Here is a 17530-nt window from a genome sequence, read left to right on the forward strand (position 1 = left end):
TGAGGCCCAGGGAAATGTCCGTAGGACAGAGTTTCTTTTCAAACCTGCAGTCCCTTGAGAAGGACCTGTGAGGGGAGAAGCTCCCCACCATCTTTCAATTCATGCCTTCCTAGCAGGAAAAACCACCTTCCCTTCACAAGAGCAAAGCCAACGGTATCCTGGGTGTCCTCTGTCCACCTGCCACTTTCTTGCAAAACCTCCCTTTTGCCTGACCTCCTCCAATGCCATCCCAGAAAGCCAGCCTCCCGTCACAACCCCAGCAAGCAGCCCATTCTACCCAAGGGTTGTATCCCTGTGCTTTAATTAAAATCAACTCCTGCCAGCAAAGTCGTCTCAAGACTTTTTCTGGACCATCGGCCTTGAATGCTAACCTCTGTCCTACATCAGTCCTGTCTCTTGTAGGGCTCCTGTGGAAACAACCCCGCAACACGGGCCCATTTCTGTCGACTCTTGCGACTCCATCCACCTCACCCACTGCACATTGTGTATCCCCCGAGGACAGGACCCTTCTGGGATTCTTGCACTCAAACCCTCACATGGCCCCTCTTTCAGTCCTCGACGTGGTTGACGTTGCCCTTCTGAAACTCCCCAGCATCCCATCCTCCCTTTCTTTGTCTCACAGGTTTATCTGGTCCATAGGTTCTCATCACCAACACCCTATCACCGGTTTCTGCTCCTGAGTAGAGGACTCCATTTCTTTCCTTTGTCATCAAACTCAAATCTTAACTCTCAGATGTTTGTCTCACGACTTTCAAAATTCTTCTTTCCCCTAATGCCTCTCTACCAGCTCCTCTTCTCCCTTTTTCAAGCTGCCCTCCCTTCCTCCCTCCCTCCCTCCCTCCCTTCCTTCCCTGCAGGATCTTTTTGTTCTTTGTATTCCTTCCTCCCTCCCCCTCTTTCCTTTTCTCCTTCTGTTCTGTTAGTCCCCACACAGCACTTCAGTACTTTTTCACCTAGTGTTCCGGGACTCATTTGTGTGTACAAGACCCAGGAGCTCACGGCAACACGTTCCCTATTATAAAGGATGAAGGGAGACCCACACGGGGGCATCTCAAAGGTCTGCTCTGCAAGTCAACGGGAAGCTTCAGGGTCATGAACCCTGGCCTTCCACACGAGAGCTGGACACGGGCTACGCTAAGCATTCCCCACAATCTCCTGTCATCCAAGACCCTGAGCATACAGCTGAAACCTGAAGAGTTTCGTTTCTCGGCTGAAATGGACCTCGAGTCAAGCCGCAGCCCATGTGTCTGGAAAAGTCACTGGCTTCAGCATGACTCACGGGTATATAGTCTTTGAAACGGAAACACTGAAAATTTAATCAGCAGTTGACATGGGTATGAGGCTACCTTGTAGAAAGATCTATCTGAATTCCGGAAAGGAGCAAGGCACGCGACTGCAAGTGGCTTGCAGGGGTAGACACGGCGACCATTCCTGAAGGGAGGGGCTGGAGCGCGTCTGTTGAGTCAGAAAGGGAGGAACGTGAGGGAGCGATCCCGTCACAGCCCCTCGTGTTCTGGCCATTAGCAGAGGGTTCACACTGCACAGGAACCCGGGCAATGCTGGGGCACAGCACGGAGAGGTCTCACGTGCCTCACCTCACTCCGGGTGTGCTGTGTCCTGGGAAGACAAGCCTTGTATTTGCTGACAGTGTGGAAGAGCCTTCAGCCATGTGTCCCTGGTGCCAGGGACATCAGAGCTCGTTCATCCTGGATCGCAGCACACCCATCTCCCCAGTGTGGGAGAGACTTTAGTGGGGGCTCTAACCTCGGGAGACACGAGAGAACTCACCCTTCCGAGGAACGGAGACATGATACACGGGGGGGGAGCAACTAAAGGGCAGTGCTCACCTCTGTACACAGTAAGACCACTGGAGACGCACCTCACGGATGGAACGAAGGTAGGAGACCCTTGCTTCAGAGAGCTCTGCTCTTCTTCATGTCCAGGACCTCACACGGGGTAGAAGCCATGTGCTGGGATGGCTGCACCAGAGCTCGCAGCAACATGCATCCCTTCGGGGCCATGGGAAACGTTCCCACAGACAGAAACTGGTTGAATGTCATCTTCAGGGGAAAGCGTTTAGGCCACACCCTTAGCCAGCTTCCAAGGATCCACACAGGCCGCAACCCCGACAAATGCGGTCAACGTGGAAGAGCCGCCCCATACAGCTCTCACATTTGGAGACACCAGACAACTCAGAGCCGAGAAACCGGAGTCTGTCATCACTGGGGCCCTGCCTGTACCCAGAGCGCCCACCTTGCTCACCGCCACAGAAATCACACAGTACAAACCCCTTGTCTCCCGTCACTGAAGCAGAGCCTTCAGCCAGAAGTGGGCCCTTTCCCAACACCAGAGAACTCACACGGGGAGAGCCACTAGCACCGTATCCTGGTGGGAGAAGCTTCAGGTGGGGCTCAGGCCTGAGGCTTCTGCTACCATCTCAGAGTGTGCTTCATCCCTCACACGGGAGCGAAGGTGCAGGCACCCCTGGGACCCCCTGCCTCATCGCTGTGGCCGAATGCCGAGGACATCCCATATGGGAATCCCATTCCTCACAAGCCAACACAAGGAGGACCTGGGAGGATTCGCACACAGGAAAATCCTCCCGGTCTGATGAGCCAAGGAATGGGCTCAGCTATCCCTTCTTCCCTAGCCAGCAATGACACCCTCACACCGAGGAATCACTGATCCCAATACAACGGGGGGAAATTCTTCCCTGGACACTCCCATCAGAGAATCACTGGGCAACTACCTCCCAAGGAATACCTCGGGGTGACTCTGAGATATAAACTCGGACACTGCAAACACATACAACAGGGCCCCGTTCTGAGGGATGCGGAATGCGCTATTCCAGTAACCAATAGCCAGAAATCAAGCACATCTGCTCCGATCCAGCAGTACTTGCATAAAGGCCAGTCTCACGGAACAGGCGGGGTCTCACAACCGTGCACGCTGTGCCAAGTAAGAACGGGGGACTTCTCCCTCATGAGCTCTCACAACAGACACAGGTACTGTCTCTTGGTAGGAAGTGGGATCACGGGAAGTAACACTGCCTGGGATCCATGAGAACGTCAAGTCGAGGGTGAACTCAGAGTCTCAGAACACAAGGTGATCAAAGTATGTTCACAAAAACATGAACCTATCGATGTACATAGATCGCAAGGATGAATGGCCACAAGATTCAAAAAACACATGGTCTGTGATCTACCTCTCATGGGTCCCTCATTCTACTAATATTGTCCTCACAAAGTGCAAAGGATTTACAAATTAATTGCATGCTTAGAAATAGATCTATTTACTTCACTTATTGGAGAGCGACAGAGCTAGCGAGGGAGCAAGAACAGCCGGGGTCCGGGAGCGGAGAAGAGGGAGAAGGGTGCCCAATACAGGGCTTAGATCACCCAGGATCCAGGGATCCTGACCTCAGCCAAGGGCAGATGCTTACCCAACTGCGCCACCCTGGGGCTGGCAAATTAATTTCATCTTTCACAAAGATGCTCTTCTGGAAGACAGGGCACGAAAACCTCCACAGTTCAGCATCAGGCAGTGAGGGCTTCCTCACTGTCTATGAGAACGTGGGAGCCAAAGGTTTTTCTCCACCACCAAGAAGACCTACATATCTCTGGGCCCGAGAGGGTGTACAACCACTGCAGATGTGGAAATACTCCCCGATTCGGTAGATTTTAAACAGGAAGGGGTTCTTACGGTCCCTTCCGTAAAGACAAAGCCTGTCCAGGAATGCCTGCAAGGTTCTTTCAGTTAAGGGACCAGCTTTTGGCTTTGGCTCAGGTTATGATGTCAGGGCTATGGGACTGAGCCCCGCGTCAGGCTATGGAAGGCATGTGGAGCCTGCTGAAGGGTCGCTCTCATCCCCTGCAACACCCACTCCCCCGCAAAAAAAAAAAAAAAAAAAGAAAAGAAAAGAAAAGAAAAGAAAAAACAGGAGAGAGAAAGAGAGAGAGATAGAGAGAAAAACGTGTGCGGAAGTCCACTCAGACATCCATTTGTAAAGATGCCCGAGATTCCTTGCTCTAGATGAATGGCCCAATAAAGCAAGTGTGGGCAGAAAGTCGTTCATCGAGAGAATGTCTATTTATAAGGTCAGGCTGCAATAACTCAGGACTCTGCTACCAGGGGCAACCTGGAGTTCAGAAGTCTTGTGTGGGGCACGGTCTTGCAGAACCTTCTCCATATGTGCCACTAAGTCATCTTCCCCAAGCAGCCAACTCTAGACATTCTGGTCAAGGGTACATCTCCACATTAATCGACAAGAAGAGGCTCTCTTTGCCTCCGGAAGAAAGACAGAAGCCGGCAAGAAAGACACCCAAGTCAAGGCCTGAACCTCAACCCAGGTGGGAGGTTCAGAACCAAGACTACTTACCACTGCGATGCACGTACACCAGGGAGATGGCAGCGGTCACACTCCTGGACGTGCTGAACTTCCATCTGCACTGAAGAGACGGAGGCCAGACGCTTTGGATGCTGCCCAGCAGGCCACGTCCCCCGGAGCCTCGAAGCGCCACCTGTAAAAACAAGGACAGCATTCAGTCGAGGTCTCAGGACCCACACGTGGGGAGACACGGAGTCACCCATGACGGAAGCAGGCCCCTCCGTCCCAGCAGGGAGTGCCGGTTCAAGGAGGCCAAAACCACAGGGCCCCGCCATCTGTCAAAGTCTGAGCATTGCTGCTGGAAGGCCTTCCCCTAAAGCATGCTTGGCGAATTGGCTGCTAGGAGTTCCATGAGGCTGAAAAGGGCCTCTGGTCTTTCCTTGCTACGACATGCCTCTCATGGGCCCTGGTACTCAACAAGAAAACAAAAACAAAAACAAAACCAAAAAAACCAACAACGACTACCTTCCCCTTCCACAACACTCTTCCACTTCAGGGTCCTGGCTATGGCAGAGTTCACACTGTGCACATTTTGCCCTGAAAAACGCCAACCTTCCAATAAAGCACAGACCAGAGAGTCAGGCTTGAGCACCCCGGTGACCTGGCTGGCTGGGCCTGCCGTGGCTGCCTGGGCCTGCCTGCCTCCCTCCTTCCCTGGCTCCAGTCCTTTCCTATAAGCATCTGCCTGGGCCCTGGGACTCTGGCTGTGCCCAGGTGCCCCGGGTCCTGGGTACAGGCTGTCAAAAGGCAGTTGAGGGGCTGCAGACTCCAGCCGGCCAGCCCTGTGCTCCCCTCAACCCAACCACCGTGGGGACCAACGTGGGCCCAGGTGCCAGATCCAACTGCAGCCCCCGCCTTCCTGCTCAAACACAGGGTCTCCTCGGAAGCAAGGCACATCTGCCCCAAATAACCTGCCCCTTAGCCCCCACCCCACTGGCCTGAATATCTCCTGGGGACAGAAGCCCCAGAAGCCAACACAACCTCCATTCCAGGCGGCGCATTTCACTCGTCCTCACGTCTTGCACAGGTTGTCTGATGGGTCCAGTAAAACCCGCCTACGTTATGGCCCGCGTGCTGCTGTGATGTGAGGAACCCTTCACCTCCCCAGAGTCTGAAAGGTCACCTCACCCATTTTGGAGGGCTGTCCCAGCGACCACGACCACTTCTCCTGCCAGCCTGGGACTCTGCCTGCAGAAAAAGAACAAGAAAGAACAAGAGTTGCTGATCATGTGGAGAAAAAGGAACCTTGTGTACTGATGGTGGGGATGAAAACTGGTGCAGCCATTATGGGAAACAATGTGGGGGTTCCTCAAAAAGTAAAAATAGAACTGTCATATGTTCCAGTAATTCCATTACTGGGTATTTGCTCAAAGAAAATGAAAACATTTGAAAAGATACGTTTATATTGCAGCACTATTTACAGTAGGCAAGATATGGAAGAGCCCGTCAATAGATGAGTGGATAAAAAAACGTGGTGTAGAGATAGAGATAGAGATAGATAGATCGATAGATATAGATATCTAATAAAATAGTACTTAGCCAGAGAAAAGAATGAAATCTTAACATGTGCAACAACATGGATAAATCTAGAGGGTATAATACTATATGAAATAGTCAAAAAAAGACAAATATCCTATGAGTCAATCATATGTGAAATTTAAGAAACGAAACAAAGCATAAAAGAGGCAAAAACAAGAGACGCACAAATATAGAGAACAAACTGGTGATTACTAGAGGGAAGGTGGATGGAAAGAGGGCATGAGACAATGAGGGTGTTTCATTGAAAAGGAAAAACAAAACTCTATCTGAAGTCAATATTATTGTCTATGTAGAAAACCTCAAATATCTTATAAAAAGAAAAAAAATCTACTGGAAGTAATGAGGAAATACCAAAACATCATAGGCTACAAGGTCAATATAAAAAGGTCAACTATTTTCCTATATCTGAATAAAGAGTTGAATTCCAAATTTTCAAATGAAAAAAATACCATTTACAGTACACCCCTAAAAAGGGTACTCGGGTATAAAATCTCACACAATATATATATGCACAGTAAGACAAATCTGATGGAAGAAACCAAAGATCTAAATAAATGGAGAGAGACTTCGTAGTCATCAGTAGCAAGACTCAATATGGCAAAGACGTCAATTCTTTCCAACTTAATCGATAAATGCAATGAAATCCAAATAAAACCTCCCAGTTCTCTTGCAGATACTGACAAGAAGATTCTGAAGTTTACACAGAAAGTCCAAAGATCCAGAAGAGCCAACACACTGGACAGCTGGGTGGCTCAGGTGGTTGAGCATTTGCCTTCAGCTCAGGTCATGACCCCAGAGTCCTGGGATGAGGTCCCGAGTCAGGCTCCTTGCTCAGAGGGGAGCCTGCTTCTCCCTCTGCCCTCTCTGCCTGTGACATCCCCTGTTTGTGCTCTCTCTCTCTGACAAACAAATAACATCTTTTAAAAAGCTTTGAGAAAAATAGAACAGCCAACACAATGTGGAAGAAAAATGAGAATTCACCTCACCTGGTCTTCAGACTTACTATGAAGCTACTAGCAACCACGACAGGGTGTTAGTGCTGAGAGAGACACACAGAACAACAGAACACATTAGAAGGACCAGGAATAGATCTACCAAAGTAAAGTCAAACCTTTTTTGACAAAGGCACAAAGAGAATAGAAGGAGAAAAGATAGTCTTTCAACAAATGGTGCTCGAACAACCGAACACTCATGCAAAAGAAATGAAACTAGACACAGACCTTACACAAGTATTAACAAAAAACGAAATCAGACATCTAAATGTAAAAATTCAAGAATAAAGAATACAGGAGAAAAATCTCTAGGACACTGGACTTGGTGATGAGTTTTTAGATACAACACTGCAAAAGCATATTCTATGGGGAAAAGCATGCGTTGGACATTATTAAAAATAAAGTCTTCTGCTCTGTGAAAGACATTTTTAAGAAAAATGAAAGGATAAGGCACAGACAGGGAGAAAATAACTGGAACACAGATATCTAATAAAGGCTTTGTGTCCAACATCACAAAACAGCTCTTAAAGCTTCAATAATAAGAAAACAAATGACCAAAGGAAAAATAGGCAAAAGATTTGAACCAACTCTTCACCAGAGATATCAGGATAGCAAATAAATACACAAACAGATAGATGTTCCACATCACCTCAGTGGGAGTATGCAGACGACATGACACAGGTATTGGAATGGTTACCTCAAAAATAATGACAGTACCAATTTCAGGTCCAGAATCAGAACAACGAGATTCTGATTCATAGTTGGTAGGAACAAAAACGGATACAGCAACTTTGTAAAAATAGTTTGGGAATTTCTTGCGAAGCTAAACATACATACATACATATATAACCAACACAGCAATTTCACACCCTATGTTTTTGAAAACTTATGTTTTAAAACCTACATGTGCATATTTCTAGCACCTTGATTCAAATGGTCCCAAACTGAGAGAATCAAGCATCCATGGGTTAACCACTCCGAAATCATGTATGCAACTCTGAAACCAGGTATGTGTATTCTGGAATTGAATATCAAATCAATGAAATTCAGATGTTAGCTGGATTCTCACTGTTAGTGCAGTAGATTACAGACAAGCAAGGAGAGAAGGTGAGAATGTTCCATCTGGTAATGCTTACAACAGGAGACAACAGTGTGTATACTTAGCTTACTATAGACACAGATGGTTACATACTAAAATATTTATAGACACGTGTATATACATGAGTGAGTATACACATATTCCCTGTTCAGTTAGCTGAGAGGGTCTTTGAGCAATGACTTAATAGTCACAACAGACACACCTAGGCACCCAATCTTGGTTTCTCATACTATGCTCCAATGAAAAGAACCAGAACTACTTAGGGGGAAAAAATGGCTAATTCTAGGGCAGGAAAGACATAAGATGAACCTGGAAAATCTACTGCCACAGAGTAAGGTAGAAAAATTCAAACAATAACAAGGTATGTCAATAGACACAGGAACCGACAGAAGGTGCTTTTTAAAAAATTTATTGACTTGTTTTTGAAAAAGTAGGAAAAGGAGAGAAAGCATAAGCATCAGGGAGGACCACAGGGAGAGAGAGAGAATATTTATTTACTTAGTTAGTTATTTGACAGACAGAGATCACAAGTAGGCAGAGAGGCAGGCAGAGAGAGAGGGGGAAGCAGGCTCCCTGCTGAGCAGAGAGGCCGATGTGGGGCTCGATCCCATGACCCCGGGATCCCGGCCTGAGCCGAAGGCAGAGGTTTTAACCCACTGAGCCACCCAGGCACCCCGAGAGAGAGAATTTCAAGCAGGCTCCACACTCAGCAAAGAGCCCATCGTGGGGCTGCATCCCAGGACCCTGAGATCATGACCTCAGCAGAAATCAAGAGTCGGACACTCAACCAACTCAGCCACCCAGGTGCTGCTAGAAGATCCTTTTAGTAACCAACCTGGAGCAACTTCAGCAACAAAAGGAACAAGGTATCGTTGTACTAGAACCAAAATATAAAATAACTAGCCATGTATTCGTGCTGATAGAAATGGATTAGTAAACAGGAGAGAACAGAAAAATCTCCTATGCAGAATTCCTGATAATTTATGTCCATAATTGTGTAGTTACGCCAACAGGAAGGAGGTATAGTGTTAGTGGTATAGTTTAATTGCCCACTTCCTTCCAAGGAGTACAGTATGAGGACAGAGAAAACAAAGTGATAAGTCATGTCCAGAGCACTAACCCTTGATATGATAAGATCAAAGGACATTTTATCTCTGTGGTCTTCCTCCAAGAAACCCATAACCTCAGTCTAATCATGAAAACAACAGCAGACAATTCCCAATTGAGGGACATTCTACAAAACACCTAACTGTACTCCTCAAAACTGCCAAGGTTATCAAAAACAAGGGAAGTCTGAGAAACTGTCACAGCCAAGGGGAGCCTACAGAAACGACAAAGTGAAAGGTGGCATTCTGAAACAGAATACCTGCATGGAGGAGAAAACACCAGGGTCAACTATCAAAAGACAAATCGCATCCCATAAAATAACAGTTTACAACCCATAAAATGGACAAGCACTAGTATCCCTAATCTATAAAGATCTAGACATCAAAAGGGCTTCTTGGAATGGTTTCTTCCCTCCCAGTACTACTGATCCAAGAAGCCATCCTTATTCAGGTACATTGGCAAAAAAAGGCTTTAGCTAAACATCCAACTGTCCTTCTGAGAAAAGGAACCTCCCAATTCCTACGGGAATGGCCCCCGACTCTAAGGACTTGGCATCAGCTCCAGAGCATCACAGAGAACAAAGGCCACCAAACCATGACGCCCAGCCAATGCTATTATCAAGTACCACCTTACGCTTCCAGACACGCCTGAACTAACATCCGAAACCAACCCAACTGGACACCCAGCGACCTTTGGGCCTGGACCCGACCGCTCTACGCCCATGGCTCCTAACTCTGGAAAGGTTCTGAAGTCCACCAGACTGAAGATGCCCCTATGAAAATTCAGAGGACAGGTGCTTTAACAATGGCAACAGTTTCAGGGAAAGGGAATAAGAAGAACCATGTATGCTGTCATCAGTCAAACTCGGACTGCTGAGGCCAAAGCCTGTCAGCAAACATGTCTGCGGCCAAAGCAGAGATCCTAGTGCCCACCTGTTGGTTCTCATTGACAATAAATCATACAATCATTTATCTGGACTCCAACAGGCCTTCCTCGTCCTCTTCGCCCATGAAGCAATTGACAGAAATGGCTCTTCTTCCCAAGCCAGGACGCGCCAACCCGATATGGGCCTGGAATGGTTGCATGTTCCAAGAATGGCCCTCCCAACCGGAGGAGCCCTTAAAAGCCTGACTGCGGTTCAAGGAGACTCGGGATTCGATAAGGGCCCCTAGCTGGGATGCAATGGCCATGAAGCTCGAACCTGGGCCCATGGCTTCCCCAAGCTCCAGAGGCCACCGGACATTTGGGCTGGGCCAAGTGCGTGGGTGCATCACGAAAACCATCACCGACCCAGCCGACCTTCCCCATTTCAAGCAACAGTGCACGGGTGCTCTGTTCCACTGACGTGGCCACCTAGCATCCATCGTTGTCCCTCTTTGGGAATGGAGGATGTCGTGGGGCATGGGGAAGTCCTTATGAGTACACAGTCAAGGCCCACCGTGTCACCCCAAACAGGATTTCTCAGTGAAATACGGGAATGATCCCAATGCATAAAGCAGTTCTACAGAACACAAAGGCTTCAGAGGTGGTAACTGCTACACAAGGTGGAGCCTGTGCCCATCGAAAGACACAATGCTGTGCATACATTCCCCATGATCTCAGAGAACTCTGGGTTCCTACCAGATACCACTGCTCAAATCTCCACTTCCAAGGATCCCTCTCCTTAAGGACTGGCTCAACTCTTGACCTGGGGGAGGGTTCTCACCCACTATCAGAGGACTCTTCATGGGGATTCTCCTGCTCTTTCTTCTTCTAACCCTGTTGTTTTTTCCCACCCCATGCCCCATCTGTGCAGGAACCCTTCACACTGCAGTAACTTCCAGAGGACAGATGGTCCTTTCTACTCAGGAAGACCCAGTCACAAGTTCTCCCCTGCACTCAGTGGCCTCTTCCTTTTACAACTCTGACAACAGAGGCTTCCCCCAGCTGGGCTTCCCCCACCTGACCAGGAATGACCCACAGGGTAGGACAGCTCTATGCCCCTATTCAGCAGGAAGAAGTTACAGAAGATGAGACCGTCCTCCTTCAACTACCTTAACCACGCAAGGCTCCGCACTGGTCAGGGGCACATGAGGAGGGAGGAGAAGGCTAGCTGAGCACCAAGCAGGAGCTGGCACGCCACACCGCCCCCCAACCTGTGATACGGGGGACATCCCTCAGGCTCTCTGACTGCCCTCAAGCTGAGGAAAGGAAAAAACAGATTCTCCCCAGATGGAGATCAAAACCCGGCAAGACCGGAGTCTCCCTCGGTTTATAAAAGTCCTCGTGATTCTGCAGGAAGAGGCTCGCTTAACGAGAGGCTAGCGACCTGCCAGAGGCCTGAATCTCTGTATCCTGAATCCCTGACGTCTTCCTCCCCTCCACGACACAGAGGGAGGCTGAGGCCGAAGGAAATATCCGTAAGACAGAGTTTCTTCTCAAACCTGCCATCCCTTGAGAAGGACCTTTGAGAGGAGGAAGGTAACGTTCCTCCTGGAAGCTCCCCACCATCTTTCAATTAATGCCTTCCTAGAAGAAAAAACCACCTTCCCTTCACAAGAGCAACACCTCCCATATCCTGGGTGCCCCCTGTCCTCCTGCAACGTTCTTGCAAAACCTCCCTTTTGCCTGACCTCCCTCAATGCCCTCCCAGAGAGTCAGCCTCCCGTCACGACCCCAGCAAGCAACCCTTTCTACCCAAGGATCGTATCCCTGTGCTTTAATAAAATCACCTCCTGCCAGCAAAGCCATCTCAAGTGCACCCTCGATGTATGTTCAAGAAAACCTTAACCTATTGATGTATGTATATCGTGCAAGGATGAATGGCCACAAGATTCAACAAACACATGGTTTGTGATCTACCTCTCATGTGACCTTAATTCTACTAATATTGTCCTTACAAAATGCAAAGGATTTACAAATTAATTACATGCTTAGAAATATCTCTATTTACTTCACTTATTGGAAAGCGACAGAGCTAGAGAGGGTGCAAGAACAGTTGGAGTCGGGCAGCGAGGAAGATGGAGAAGGGTACCCAATACAGGGCTTGATATCCAGCATCCAGGGATCCTACCCCAGCCAAGGGCAGATGCTTACCCAACTGTGCCACCTGGAGGCTGTCCAATTAATTTCATCTTTTACAAAGAAGGTCTTCTGGACGACCTGTTGGGATCAGGGCAGGAAAACCTCGACAGTTCAGCATCAGGCAGTGAAGTCTTCCTCCCCATCCATGAGAACGTGGGAGCCAAGGGCTTTTCTCTACCAACAAGAACAGCTACGTATCTCTGGGCCTATAAGGTGTACGACCACTGCAGATGTGGAAATACTCCCTGATTCGGTAGATTTTAGAACAGAAGGGGGTTCTTACGGTCCCTTCCATAAACACAAAGCCTGTCCAGGAATGCCTCCGTGGTTCTTTGTTAAGGGACCAACTTTTGGCTTTGGCTCAGGTAATGACGTCAGGGTTATGGGATTGAGCCCCGTGTCTGGCTATGCAAGGCATGTGGAGCCTGCTGAAGTTTCTCTCTCATCCTCTGCAACACCCACTCCGCCCACAAAAAGAAACACAGAGATAGAGAGAGACAGAAAGAGAGAATGTGTGCGGAAGTCCACTCAGACATCCTTTTGTAAAGATGCCCGGGATTCTTTGCTCTAGATGAATGGCCCAATAAAGCAAGTGTGGGCAGAAAACTGATCATCGAGAGAATTTCTATACAAGGTCAGGCTGCAATAACTCAGGATTCTGCTACCAGAGGCAACCTGGAGTTCAGAAGTTTTTTGTGGGGCAGGGACTTATAGAACCATCTCTACATGTGCCACTAAGTCATCTTCCCCAAGCAGCAAACTCTAAACATTCTGGTTAAGGGTACGTCTCCAAGTTAATCGACAAGAAGAGGGTATTTTTCCCTCCAGAAGAAAGACAGAAGCCGGCAAAAAAAGATACCCAAGTCAAGGCCTGAACTTCAACCCTGGCGGTAGGTTCAGAACCATGACAACTTACGACTGTGATATACATCCACCAGCGAGATGACAGAGGTCACATTCCTGTATATTTTGCACTTGAATCTGCACTGAAGAGACAGAGGCCAGACGCGTTGGATGCTGCCAACGAGGTCAAGTCACCTGAGGTTCGAAGCACCACCTGTAAAAATAGGGAGAGCGTTTAGTTGAGGTCTCAGGACCCGCACTCGGGAAGACACAATGTCACACAAAACTGAAAGCATGCCGCTCCCTTCCAGCAGAGAGCACAAGCTGAAAGAGGCCAAAACCACAGAATCCCGAAATTTAAAGATTTAACATTGCTGCTGGCAGACCTTCAAATGATACATGCACGGTCAACTGGCTACCAGGAGTTCCACGATATCTTTGCCAGACCCAAGCTGGAGGATGTGGGCTAGGAAATGGCCCAGAGGTCAATCACCATGTGCAAGTAGTGACAGGAGTCTAAATAAAGTTTCTGCTGCTCCCATAAATCGAACAGAAGATCTGCATAAACCCTATTTCAACTGCATTTTGCATGACCATCCTAGGGTTGCTTACTTCTCCTTGAATCTTCGTTCACCTTTGACATGCATTCTCATTCCTCTACCCTGTAACTTCAATGACATGGAACTCCCATTGGAGATATGCATATACTCTACCTACTCAATGTCTTTTCTACTCTATGTGAGTGAATCTGTTAGCCTTGCTTCCTTTCTTTCCTCACAACTCTATTTGGCTGAAATGAGCCTCTGGTCTTTCCTTTCTAAGACATGCCTCTTATAGACCCTGGAACTCAAAAAAAAAAAAAAAAAAAAAAAAAAAAAAACAACAACTAATCACCACCCAATATGAATGTAACCTATACCTTGGAGATCGAAGTTGCTTCACTCTTAACCAGAGACTATGCTACTGACCTAAATGGCAAGCCCTCCAACAACCAGCTTCTAGAGGATTCTGGGACAATTTGGGGTATAGTTTTGATAGGATTTTCCCAATCCGAAAACACTGCCACCCTACAAAGTGAGGTCCCCAAACCTGATTTTGAATTAAATAGATTCAGAGCTTCACAGGACCCATTGTGAGGCACAGAAACGCCGGGCGGTGGTGGCAGCAGGTGCCAGTCCACATGGGTGATGGCTTTCAGTTCAACAGATTTGGGATGGTTTCTTAGATGCAAGAAGGCAGCCGCAAGCACACTTGGTTTCTTAGCATCTATTCTAACTAAGCCTGGTGGCATAGTGACGGACCATTCCATACAGCTTTTGAAACCCTGCTGTGTTGGAACTTCTCATGAGGAATCTCTAGAGTGAACTTTCAGTAGTGTGTCCAGGCCAAAGCCAAGCGCAATACTCCCATCAGACTTGACTGCAATACCTGTTGATTTGGGTGGATTCCTCTTCTCGAGGTCCCCCAAATATCCTGAGGTCCCTATACCTGCCAACAGGTAACATTCCCTACTCATCTGGCAAAGCTCCTGAGTACTGTGTCATCGAGGTGTGAAGCCGCTATTGCCAAGGGGCTCCACAAAGTCACCCTTAATTGTCTGGTCATTATCTGAGTCTATACACATTACTGTCAAATTGGACATTTCACTCAATCCCTTGGTAAAATAACCAATGTTTCCAGCGGTGTCCTGTTAACGAGAAAAAGGCGCTTGTGCTGAACTTGTGCCAATAATCCTAAGGACCTTGGAAGAAAGAATTCTCCCTGAGAGTTTCTGAATGATGGAGGGTTCAGGAAGGGAGAGAAGTTAAATTCTCCCATTTGTTCACACAGAAATATTTCATCACATTTCTGTAGATCATGGATATTTTCAGATACAGTTTCCCTAAATCTGGAAGAAGAAATATTAAAGAACCAGCAACATTTCAAACAAGAGTCACAAAGGTAGGCTTATGTTCCCCAACTCACTCTGTCCCCCTTTACTAATTCTTTATTGGCTTGAATGCAGCTTTTCTATGAGTTCTGCAAATCCGTACCCAGTTGAGTTTGAGAATTTCACGATCCGAAACTAAGACCCCACAAGAAACATCACTGTGTATAGTCACAGGCATTTAATGGCAGAGGAGGGATAAAAGGCCTGTGCACACACACTTAATGATATATTTTCACCTAACATAGAAGGCAAGACATCAACATGGAAGCAGAGAGGCCACAAGACCTGCATCCTGATCGCCAGGGCATGGTGTGTCCATGAGTTTCCGTATCTCCAAGCCAAATACGCTTATGTCTTCTGAGCTGAGGTTTCTGCTTCTAGAATTTTCTCCCAAGGAGAAAACCAGAGAGGTTGTAAAGGATTTGCAACAGCGTTTATGGAGGCTTCCTGGATAATGGCAAAGCCCTGCAGTTCACCGCCTTGACCAAGGCCCACAAACCTGTTCAGTGACCCCTTTGCATCCACCATGGTCAGGCAGTTTTTCACCCAGTTGCACAGCACACCCTCTCCTGGTGTCCACCATGTCGCTCGGCCTCTGTGTTCCATGTCCTCAATGGATCTCTTTGGAAGAAGATAACGCGCATAGGGGTGGAAAGAACAAATATACTCCTTCCTTTCTCCCTCCTTGCACCCAACCAAGGTTTCTGCAGGGACAGGCAGATGGGGTTCTTCTTCTGTGGCGCCTCCAAGAATCCCCTTGCACAAAACCTGAGCCTTAGCGCTTAGCAGTCTATTTTGGTCTCTACCCCCACCGCCCACCTCAGCCACAGGGCAGCATTCCACCTGCCAGTCTCCTCAGAAAGAACTCCCGCACCTTAGCTAGCTGCTCTCTGTCCAACGCCCAGGTGCTGACCTAGGCATCTGAAAGGAGAATGGATGAGGAGACACGCCCATCGCACCCAGGTGCCTGAATGCATGCCACACCACACCATCTACTTCAGGGTTGTGGTGATGGCAGACTTCCCACTGTGTGCTTTTTGTCCTGAGACATGCCAACCCTCCAATGCAGCAGAGAGCAGAGAGCGGGGATTCAGCCCCCCAGTGACCTGGCTGGCTTCCGTGGCTGCATGGGCCTGCCTGCCTCCCTCCCTCCCTGGCTCCAGTCCTTTCTTATGCGCATCTTCCTGGGCCCTGGGGCTCTGGCTCTGCTCCAGTGCCCCGAGCCCTGGGTGCAGGCTGTCAACAGGCAGTTAAGGAACCACAGACTCCGGCTGGCAGGCCCTGTGCTCCCCTCAGCCCAACCACCGTGGTAACCAACATGGGCCCAGGTGCCAGATCAGACTGCAGCCCCCCGCCTTCCTGCTCAAACACAGGGGGCTCCTCGGAAGCAAGGCATGTCAGCCCCAAATACCTGCTCCCTAACCCCCTCCCCACCAGTCGAATAACTCCTAGGGACAGATGTATAGAGAAGCCAACATAATCTATACTCCAGGCACTGCATTTCACTCAGCCTCTCATGGTACGCAGGTGGGTCAGAGGAGGATTCGGCATAACAGCACAAATAATGCTTGAGTAGTGAGCAAATGTGTTTCTCCCAGGGTGGCAACATTTCCAGATAGGCCTGGTTGTCAGTCTACCTGTGCTCCAGTAAGAGCCCTGCTCTGACATTGATGAGCAAGCCACAGACCAAGAGTACCTCTGCAGGTAAATGGGCCCCAATGTATCCTGGATCCTTTCATTTTGTTGTTTTGATTTTGCTCCAAAGTCCAGGGAGATAGCTCTGGGGCATGGCTGGGGCTCTCCGTTCAAGAGCACAGGTGGTAAATGAGCCAGTGTTCCCCTCAACATCACTCCTGGGACAGGCCGAGTCAAGCTACCACCCGTGTGCTACCCTGTGGCCTCAGCAGGGCCAAAGCAAAGCCTGCTCCCTGGATGTGGAGAGAACAGGGATGCAGTCCCTGAGCCACACATTCTGAAGCCAGAACTCTAAGGGAACCATGCATGTGGGCTGGTGGTAGCACAGAAACTGGCAGGCACCATGCTGCCCTGAGAGCCATGTAGGCTCCTGGCAGCCTCAGAGTGGGGGTACAGTGCCTGCTCTGCATTCCAGATTTCCCCTGCTCTGTCCTGACTCAGACCTAAGCTGGAACCCTTGTGGTCCCTCCAAGTTCAGGTGGCATAAAAAGGGCCTATAGTAGTTGGGGTGCCCCTGGGAAGGGAACCCCCTGAGGCAGATCCCAGGATGAGGCTGGATGGCATATCAGGGGCTCACTGAGATGGGAACCCACAGCAGATTGCTGTGGGAACAGGGAGCCCAGTGTCTGTGTAGGGTGTCCACATCACTGCCTCAACAGCTGTGTACCTGGCAAATGACTGAATCTGTCTGTGCCCCATGTCTTCTGTAGAACTGGACCTCACAGCACTTTGTCCCCCAGAATTTAGTTGAGGATAAACCCAGACAATGAACAATAAGCACCTCACCAGGGCTTGGAACAGAAGCGCCATCCATGAAGACACATCTCCCTAGGATTGCTTGGTAGGAAACGTGTTTTGGAACCCCTGGCTCAGCT

This window comes from Neovison vison, chromosome 2, assembly GCF_020171115.1.
Source record: "Neovison vison isolate M4711 chromosome 2, ASM_NN_V1, whole genome shotgun sequence".
NCBI lineage: Eukaryota > Metazoa > Chordata > Mammalia > Carnivora > Mustelidae > Neogale > Neogale vison.